Below are 10,925 nucleotides of genomic sequence, written 5' to 3'. Positions count from 1 at the left end.
CTCAGAGACCCCTCAAAGGCTGGCCTTGGTCTTACTAAATTTTGCAGACTGGCTTCATTGCCAGTGGCAGTGGTGGAAGAGGTGGAATGATGGCCCAGGGGGAGGAACAGCCCTGGTCCCACACCACAGGAGTGCACAACAGCACCTCCTGGTTATGTGGGAAAGCGATGGACACATGACCCACTCTCTTTTTTCTCTGTTTTTTCTTCCCTGTGACATGTGCAACAGCCAGCCCTGCTTTCTGACCTTCTCCTGCAGGGAGGATGAGGTTTATGTTGCACTGGGTCCTTCTGCCGATCCCCCACAGCTTCCCAGTGTTCATTGCAACAGCAGAAAGGGATTAATGTTGCTCATGGCTGCTATGATCTGTGCTTAATTGAAAGTTTCTTAACTTGGGATCAAACGCTGATGAATCACCCTCTCTTTTACTCTCTTTTAGAAACTAGATAATTTATATAGCTGTATCTTCATTGAATATTAATATTTTTCTCACTAACACAGCACATTTGAAAAACAGATTCAGAAATCAGCAGGATAAAAGGATATAGTTTAAATTAATTATAATATTACTACAACTACCATTTTTTAGTACTTACATTAAACAGCTTTTACAAATCCGTAACACCATCTTCTTTGTTATTCGCACGTGTTGCATCTCAGTGTATGTCTCCTTCCTCATGTGTTTTCAACAGAAGTTCACAACATCTCCAGAAGTCTTTGAAACCCTCAAAAATGTTGTTTATGACATTTCAGCTTTTTGCTTACACCACAGTTTTTAGGAGATTTCATTCTGAATCTTTAATCCATATATGAAACCCTGTGCAACAACTTGTAAAAGCAAGTTGGCATTTTTAGAACAAACTGTGAATTTAGTCCTGGAGGTAGCATGGTATATGGTGAGATAAAAGTGAAGTAAAGAAAAAGAAATTGCCTGAGGACAAAATCAGTGTGAGATCTAAGGAATTCAGATGCTCAAATAAAGCACAAAACAAGTAGAGAAAGGGAGAAAATATCAAGGGTAGTCTTTCGTGCTGCTTTGATAATCACTTGAAATAAAATACCTTTCTATGGCTTGGCTGTCTTCTCTTCCAGTTTCGAATCTTATAATATATGCGTTTTTTTAAAACTCTCAAGTTCTAAACTCATGTCTGTCACAAGTTAATTTTTAAGTAGGTCACTTCCCGCCAAATCATTCAGCTGGAAAGATAAAAAAAGTGTGAAGTTAATTTATTGCGATCATTTATTACACAGAAGTTTTTAAAAAGTGGCTGCCTAACAAAAGGGCTATTTGTGCCAGAATTCAAACGTGTGTCCTAAAGAGGAAGGTGACAGAGTTGCTGGCGGATGCTATGGAAACCTGAGACTTTTTCATCAGATTGCATGTGAGGCTATTTTATCTGTTTGGTTTCGTTGCCTTCCTGTCATCCTTTTCCACTCACACCATGCTGACTTCTGAGCAGTTTTAAAACCTTGCCACATCTGATGCAAACACTTTTAAAGCTGCGAGCCCCACCTTCATCGGTAGAAAGAGTGGAGGACACCTTCTCACAGCAAGTCTCCAGGAGCCATCTCCATGCCCAAGGAAATCAAAGAAGCCTTCTCTCCTCCTGCAGCCCACTCTCCTTGATGTGAAGTCCCTGATATGGTGGGATTTGTATTTAGATTATTTGCATCTGTTTCTTCTAGAATTCCTTTTGATGTGCATGATGAAAGGAGAGCGTTTGCAAAGGGAAAGGGCTGGAGGACAGAGCAGGAGCATCACAGAGCCTTGGGTTGGGCTGAGGAGGGGGCGCTCCCTGTTGGGTGTTTGGGCCCCGGCTGCTGTGCCCAAAGCTCTGGAAGGTCCCCCTTCCTCATCCTCCCTTTCCATACATTCACATCTCACCGTGATAATGACTTTGCTCCCAGATTCTCCCTCTGGTCAATGGACACCCATGAACAAGGGTAAGTGAGATGTTACCTTGGAAGCACCCATGCCTTTGGGAGAGTCCTCACTTTTACTGGGCTTACATACATCTGAAATGAGATTACTGGACCGGCCTGAGACACTCGCCTATTGCAGCTCAGTTAGCAATTCAGCCAGTCTTAAAGGGGAAATTAATTCTTAATAACTCTGAGGTATAAAATAAGAAGTATTCAAATTAAGAAGGTGACAAAATTAAGTCTTTGAGGTATACCTGAGAGGAAACGTCACTGGGTCATCACTTGGTTAGAAATGAAAGCTTTCATCACTCCAGGGCTTCATGCAGCAGAGGGCTGTGCCATTCGCAAGCCCAAGACCTGTTTCTGCCCCCAACCCAGCCAAGCTCGCAAAGGGGTGCACACCCGTGATCAGGCATCTCCCTTTCTGCTGGATTCCTCCCCTTTCTGCTCACTCACAGCAGTAAGAGGTAGGTCTCATCTAGGTTCATAGCAATCTCCAGTTAACGCAAAATTGTCCTTTCTTAGCTTATCAGGAGATGCCTGAGGACTTATTGGAGACTGGCCATTAAGGTCTGTGCTATGCCTCAGTGCCAATGCCCTCACAGATGCACTGCATTATGTGTATGCAAATATTTTTGGTAGTTTGTATTGATTATGAAAGAGCACCCTGAATGGTTTCCCAGGGTGATTTTCCCAGGACATCCAGAATAACAAAGTCAGGCAGAGATAACGAGCAAATTTGCAGCTGTGCTAGCTCCCACATAACCTGCCAACTTGCAAGTCTGCTTGGCTCTCTGCGCCTGCAGCTGCACACATAGCTGGGTGCTTTGGCTGCACAGTACACAAGCAACCCTGCTTGTCTGCAGCCAGGAATGTGAGGAAGGAATGGCTATTTAGGAAAACATAGTTCAAGTGGCATGGTGTTTATCTCCAAATGATGGAAATGATGGAACCATATCACACTCATTGCATGTATTGCAAATTATGGAAGAGAAGTCATCCTGTATTTTCATATGCAATTGCTGCATTTATTTTTTTAAGAGGATTTAGGTACATAAAAGACAAAGGACTGCAATGTTAAGTTTTAGCTGTTTATTAGAACACCTAAAGCAATGAAATTCAGGTTCCTGCTTCCGCTGACCAACACCGGGAAGAATGAGATGCTTGAAAATGGAGTTCAAACATTCAGTGCTCAACAGTGAGAACACCTGAGGTTAGTTAGTAGAAAGTGTGGAGCTCTCCTATTCTGCCCATCTTCAAGGTAGGCATCTCATCAACTGTTTGCTCTTCCCTGAAAGTAAAGATCCACAACCACTCTGGCAAGGGGCTGAGGGGAATTGCTGCGGTCTTTTAAAATGACAGGAATGATGACACTCACTTTGACTGATCTGAGAAGTAGATTACGTGTGTATCTGCCATAATCATTCACTGGGCAATGCATAAAAGGCAATGCATATTGCTGAGCAATTTATTCTTAGGTTTAGAAAAGAAGGATGAAAGCACCAATCTTCAGGTACAGCTCTGGTCAGTGAAACTAGACGGAAAGGTGACGGTGTTCTTAGCAATGCTGGTAAGCTTTGTGGATACATCAGTACCTCCATTGCAGCATTTGTAATTAATATTTAAGTAAAATTCTTCATTAATAATATTAGGATAATATAAGATTTATGCCAGGCTGAAGATGCCTACTGCAAGGAAGTATGTTGAATAAACATGCTTCAGATGAAAGCTGGGGTGGGGGACAGTTTCCTCCCCATCTTAGAATGGAAATAGTTTATGCTCATAAAATGTTCACATCTTTCCACATGAATGTGCTAATATATAATTCATAAAAATATTAGTTATGATATTTATAAGTTTAAGTAGCTTACACCAAGTTTTGTGCAGCAAATGAAGAGAAACATGTTAAATATATTTGGACACATCAAAGATAAAAATATTACTCGTAGATCTGAGGTCTATTACCTCAGGACACATTATGTATTCTGTTTTTCTTATGTTCTCAAGTATTTCATTAAACATTCGTAATTTTCTCCACTTCTTATACTTTTCCCTTGATATTTTGCCTAAGAAAGATGGAGCATCACAGCATTTGCTTCTGAGTCAAAGTGTATACTGTATTTTTTATACTAACTTTTGAAAGCCAAAATTTGTCTCTGGCAGACTATGATTTGACTAACAGTTCTTTCATTAACGTACAGTCAAGCTCTACACATATGGTCAAATGTACAACATGGACAACAAACGTCAGGTGAACAAAAGCCTTTTCTCTTCAAAATAACAATAAAAATATTAGCTAAGGACTAATTTTGCCATAACTGTCATCATTATTTCTACTTTACAGGCTTTTTTTCTCTTCTATACCTTTATTAGAGAATAAATCGTTTTGGTGTGACTTTTCATAGAAGTAAAGCAGTGACTAAGCGAGCATCTCTAGTCCAGAGCATGCATAAGCACCATTTTAATCCTCTTGATGTCAAAACATGCATAAAATTATCTCGTGCTTTCTCTTAAACACAGATGAGTCTGGAATTTTTTTTGCCATAGCTGTGCATGGAGAACAGAGGCTGTGATACTGCCAGCAATTCTAGGTCTTTTGTTCTCTGAGGATCTTCAACAAATTCCGTGCTCCCAAGACCTGTGGAAGATGTGACATCTGTGCCTGAGGAGTTGGCAACAGAATTAAAGCATGAAGATCCTCATGAAGCAGCTACATGCAGCCCTGTATGCAGACAGTATCTTGCGTGTCCTAGAAGACTCTGAAAGAAGTTTTGTTGGCTTCTTTGGGAAGATGCTGGTAAGGGGTCACCAAAATGTCAAAAAACACCTATGGATGAAATCATTTCTTCAAATTGCCCTCAGTCACATGGCCAGTCCTGAGGACCTGTACTTGCACTAGATTGGTCTCATAATGGAGGAGGAGATCCCACCCTTCGAGAATCTGAAAGGCATTGGTGAAGAGGAGGAAACTAGTAGAGAAAGACAGGTTAAAAGCTAAAGGCAGAACTGCAGCTCAGGCTTGCATGCAGGAGGTGATGCTTGGAGGAAACAGGAGAGTTTGGGACTTGGAGAAAAGTTTTGAGAGGTGCTTCAACTTAGACTGATTCCACAATCAGAAACTACAGTGTCCCAGCCTGTTGGACGGAATCTTTGCCGTAGAAGATGATCCCTTTCCACGTAACAATATTTAAATAACAACTTGGGAAGCACAAGAGTGTGTACTCTCAGTCTATCTGTGGCTAAGAAGTGCAGAGCATGTTAGTGCTGTGCCATGCTCTAACTTTAAAGTTATCCTAGCACTGAGAAGGGCTGGACAGGATGACCTCCAGAGGTACCTCCCAACCTAAGTTCTTCTCTGGTGGAGAGAGATGCACTTGGTTGTAAGCAGCATGATCAGTGACACAGGTGGAGTTAGTCTGGGGAACGTGTCTCTAGCTCCCTCTTTTCTTGCTGCTCACTTTCAACCATTGTCCCACGTGTCCCAGTACGCATGGTGACTGCTGAGTGAAGAACATGCTGTTTTCAACCTGGACGCCTTCCTGTCACCATTGCCATGGTCTAACTGAAGGACCTGTTTGTTGCAAGGCCAGGGCGGAACCAATGCTGTGGTTGCTGAGGTGGTAAAGATCTGCTGCTTGATTTTGGCTTAATACTCACATCAGCACATCAGCAGAGTATCAGTGTTTTTAACATTTCCAGAAACAAGAAACTCTTCTTAAATTAAGCTGGTTTTGTTTGGGATAAACAGAAAGATGATGTATGAATGGTGGACCTGAGAAAAGCTCAAAAAAGATAGTGTTGTACCTGAGCAGAAGGAGGAGGGGGAGACAGTGAGTATTTTTGCACTTTCGTGACTTAGGCCACGCAAATGTGCCACTGGTGATCAGGGCTGCTGTGGTATATTGGCAGGAGAAAAGAACTATTGCTTGTCCAGGGCTGCTGGTACAATCAAGGGAGAGAAACAGTTATGGTGACTATTTCTTTCTATTCACAAGGGAGAAACATGATTTGAATAGTGCATCACGGTCTAGTACATAGTAATTCCATTCAGGTTGTAGATGGTCCGAATATAACATAATATAGCAGTAGGGTAATATAAAAATAACAAATATATGATTTTTTTTCTTCCTTTCCAGAAAGGAGCTATTATAATTATAATTGCACAAAGCAATAGTACTTTTCTGGTTTCTTCAAGATCTATTATACAAATTTCCTGCTCTTTTCTCATCCTCTTCTGAGCGGCTGTGTTTTGCAGCTGAGCATTTGGAACTATTTTTGCTTAGGTGACAATCCAGAGTGGGATTTGTCCTATAACAGTAAGGATGAACTGCCTTCTGCAGGAGCCCAGAGTTTGCGTCCTGAGTCACCTTCTGATGCATGCTGTGACATGCCACAGGACTGCCGCCAGCTCCCCACAACAAGCACCTATTTTCTTCATTCTGTGATTCCTTTCCCACATCCTGGTGGTGAGTACCTAAGTTCTGCTGTGAGACACAGTTGGTACGTGGCTAAATTATGTACCTGGGCTCAGGAATCTGTCGGCCTCCCAAGCCCAGTAATACAGACATTGTCGATGTGCAGGTATTTTACCATAATTAAATCTTATATGGGTACAGTTACACGTGTGTATTTAGGCATTGTATTGGGTTCTTTTAATCAAGATCATGTTACCTATGGCATTCAAACACCGGGCAGTGACTGCATCTCCAGTTTTCAAAATAAGAGAATTAGAAATTACCATTTTCACTGAATTCTCCAATGCATGGCCAATTTGCCCTTAGGGCTGTAAAATAGGATTTTCAGGTTTCTGGAAAGAGAAGCAAGCTCAGAATTATATTTAAAACAGAGTGAGCAGGAATGGTGAGGATTTGATCCTGTTAGTTCTGAAACCTTTATCCATCATATATTCCATTTGGTTTTAGTTGGAAGTAGTGCTTCCCAGTTCATTCATATTTTACATCACTCTGTCAGAATCCCTGGGTTTGATCTAAGAAGGACGTGTCTTGTAAAATAACCTTACCTGTGACACTGTCACTAGGGATGTTTTTATACATTACTCTAAAGTGCTGACATGGACCATCCTCCTGATCATTCATACAAGCAGGATACGGTGGATATTCTCACTGGAAAGTTTTTTACTTTAATAGAGTAGGCAAAAAATGGAGAAAAAAAGAGAAAACTTGAAATCTTCAGCAGTTGCCATGTTAGGTATACTGCACATTTTGTTATGTGCTGTGGTAGGACATTATAAAATATACAATAGAAGCCCAAAATATGTTCAAAGGATTTTTCCACTTAAACAATCTGTCTTGGTGAGCGAAGTTAACTGATCTTGAAAGCTACATTTGCTATTCCTGAAACATGTTGCAGTTTCTTCCTCTCAGTGATGAGCTGCACACAGTATCTAAGTTGTCAATGTCATCAGCGTGTCTCAACTAACTGCAATCACTGTTCAACATTTTAGAGCAAAGAGGGAAAAACACCACTATCAAATAAATCTTTCAATATCATATATCACAGCCAAGCTCAGGAGCTGCTCAACAGAAATGATGCCATGGGACAAGAAAAATGGACAGCTTCCATGCTGGTCGAAAAGCACCTGAGCTGCTCCACCATGTCTGAAATAATAAGAAGGATATGAGAACTCATGGCAAATATGTTGAGAGTATCTGCACAATAAAGAAGATGCACAAAGGCATTAATCCAATTTTGGACTGAAGCCATCAAATTGTATTTGGAAATGGGAATGCAGAGTGGTGTTACACTGTTGTGATAATCTACAATGTGCCAAATGTTCCAGTACGTAGCATAAGGTTGCTTCATCAAGGGTGGAGCCAGTTTCATTCAAAGAGGATTTAAATTTGGGGTCAGGCAGGTCTTTTCTCCCCCTTCCTCCACCTCTATCACTACTAAACAATCAGTCTTTTGCTTTGATTATTTTATTCCCTCCATATTGACATTTTATCTATAGAATTTCATTCTCTTTGGCAGTTTTGGATCAGCATTGATATTTCGAAGTAAAATAATATACAGGATAATTAATTTATTAACTAACTCATTCTCTAATTAATTCAGAATCTCTCGGCTTTCAAATCACTAAAACAATAGGAAAAAAGAAGATAAATGCTTTCTTATTAAATTGGTTAAAAGACCTACTTTTCATATGTAAAATAAAAATGCTTTTATGTTAGCAGGACTGTTATCTTGTCAATGAATGAAGGATTTACATGCTTAATATTCCTTTCTGCTCATAAAAGAATAGATCATGTGAAAAATGTTATTTGGAATGAGTAATAATTTATAAGTTCAATGCAGGCTTTAGCTCAGCTTCCTAGGAAATAAGGCTTATGGCATCATGAGGTCTGTGTGCTTCTTCATCAGTCCTTCAGCCCCACTATGAACAACTTTCAACACAACAGTCACGATTCCAACCAAATCTGGTAAAAGTATTGACCTCTAAAAGATTTTCTCAAGTTTCAGGAAAACAGAGTGCCTTTTGTAACAATGGGGCTGAAACTACTGCTCTCTATTGGAGAGAAGGCCACAAGATATGGCTGTGGACAACTAAAATAGGATAGAACCTAAAGAAACCAAATTAATGTATTTGCCTGCTCACTGAACAGCTTGTCTGCTTGAAGCTCTCCATATATTTTGTCTTTGTACCTCATACTCCCCCTTATTTATATGTAAAACAGACACATATACAGAGCCTTTGACATCTGGTGTGAAGCCATGGAGCACATGTGGTGCTTGGGGAACTCCAGGTGGGTGGCAGGCAGACATCTGGTAATTTTTCAGGCTATAAGTAAGAGCTAACCAAAAGGCAGATGATAATGGTCTTCTGTGGAGAGGTGGATGTGGACTTGTTCTTCACCACGTCTCCCAGTACAAGAAGCAGGAGGCATTATGGGGTAGCCAGCAGAAGGAAGGTTCATGAGGAGGTACACAGCACAGGCGTGAGTTGTGGAGCTCCTTCTCTGGAACGCTGTGGATGCTAAAAATATTTCTTGGGTTCATTAGCAACCAGCCATGCTCCACACTCAAAGGGAAGAAAAAATTTATCAACAGCTTCCTGCTCAGGAAGTCCTTGAGATTTAAGTTTAGGAGGAGAAGAAATGTTCAGAAGTGTTACTACCAGTTGTCTCCATTTGTGAGCTCTTTGCTATCTGCTTCTGTGTTTTGGGGATTGGGCTTTATTTTCCACAAAATGCCTTTTCGTTATGTTATTTAGATTTGTTCTACATTAGTTACAGTAGCATACATTTATTGATAATTTTACTGATTTGAAAAGACAAACCTGTTTAGACTAATTTATTTATGCTCAAAATAATGATTTTATGTAAGACATCTGAGGGGTCTAGGTGTTACCCCAGAGAGAGAAGCTGCCCTTCCTTACAAGCTGGAGGCAGGATACCCAATTTTGCACCATCAGCTTCTTCTAACTGCTCAAACTCTTTTCATGTCTTTCTAAAAGTGACGTGTTGTCCACTACACTTTTTTGGAGAGGAACTCAGGGTATGCTACCTTCTCAGAAGGGTGCCTGTGGTCCAAGCACCATCCAGGGAGCCTATAGCACTTGCAGCTCTTGAAAGACCTGCCACCAGGAGAAAAAAAAGATGATGGAAGCCTGAAACCATGGATTAATTCTTCCTCAGCTGATATGAGCAATTGCCCAGCTTTTACCATGTGCTGCTCATTCCTGTGTTCCTCAGACTGGTCTCAGATGCAGAGAGGGAACTGAGGAGTGACTTGGAGGATGCACCAGGAGCTGAGGTTCCACAGTGACTTCTTATGGAGCTTTAGCACCTTCCACTGGTGGGTAGGTACCAGCCTGCCCTTTTTTGCCTTCAATTTATTTTTAGTATTGGTCTTTTAGAGGAAGAGAGTGAACACAGCCCAGTTAATCACAAATAGTGCATCTGAATTTCCTGCATTTGTGAAAATTAAAGAACGCTCTAAGAATGCAAGGGATGAGCCTCACCCTGGGAAAACCACCTTCCTGATCAGGCTGTCCTCCTTCCCTGCTGGGTAAGTATTGAAAAAAGGATATTGGGATGGATGCATCTTTTGTTTAACCCAGTGTGGGTACTCTTCAGATTTTGTGGTCAGATTTTGTGGTCTGGAGTACTGATTTTGGGACCCATCCCAACTTCTGTATTTGGGCAACCACTTCAGATTACGTGAGAGATTTAGGGACTTTTTTGATAACTTACCACAGCATTGATAGCCCAGTTGCACCCGGGAATGCAACTGTTTTCCATGCATCAAAAAGCAAGAAGATACCAAACCATCAGAAGGAAACAGTGCAGTTTTCACTGATGTTCTTTAAAATAATATGTCACAGTATATATATGAAAGCTTGAACCTGATAATTTAAGCAATCCCTGAATGTCACACTAGGAGGTATGGTAGATACCCTGACAGAAAAGAGTAAATAGCAAGGTAGTTTGTATTTATGGAAGCAGTCTTTGGCATTGATTATAATGGCTTGAATAGTGCATATGAGAGCAGTTGGAAACACTAGGCAGAACAGTAGATTACTTTTCATTTGACTGCATTTATGCCTCTTCACTTTCCTGTCTGCCAGTAGGCTTTTGGTCCTGGGGAATCACTGGGGATGGGTCTTCTGCATCCAGCCTGAAAGACTTGCACTTCTAAGCATATGTATATATACAGCAGGGAGTTGAGTTGAGCAAGCAGATGTGTTTGTTTGTGAGGCCTCACTGTGAGGGTGAATTTACTGATGTGGAGATGATCACAAATGAGCAAAAGGAAAAGATGAACAAGACTCTAATATTTGGAGAGGAAAATCATCACAAGCCAAAATGTTGAGTAGCAAATAAATCTGGATGGAAAAGCAAATGGGTATTACGCAGTGTTTTAGGAATGAGATCCTGTGTAGTAGTATTATGTAAAGATAAAAAGGTATGGCTTTTTTCAGTTTGAGTTATTAGACTAATCATGAGACTATATCAAAGAGCAATGCCTAAATGATCAGGTTT

The 10,925-nt window shown here is 40.8% G+C and overlaps 1 non-coding gene across 1 annotated transcript; it reads right to left on the bottom strand.

Moving 5' to 3' along the window:
* Positions 1–9,797: 9,797 nt before the first annotated feature.
* LOC119147911 lies at positions 9,798–9,959 on the bottom strand. The gene has a single exon (XR_005104224.1). It is a non-coding gene; the product is annotated as a U1 spliceosomal RNA (small nuclear RNA).
* Between the last annotated feature and the right edge of the window lie 966 nt (positions 9,960–10,925).

This window comes from Falco rusticolus, chromosome 4 (assembly GCF_015220075.1).
Source record: "Falco rusticolus isolate bFalRus1 chromosome 4, bFalRus1.pri, whole genome shotgun sequence".
NCBI lineage: Eukaryota > Metazoa > Chordata > Aves > Falconiformes > Falconidae > Falco > Falco rusticolus.
The sequence above is the reverse complement of the archived record's forward strand: the minus strand, read 5'-3'. Positions and strand labels throughout refer to the sequence as shown.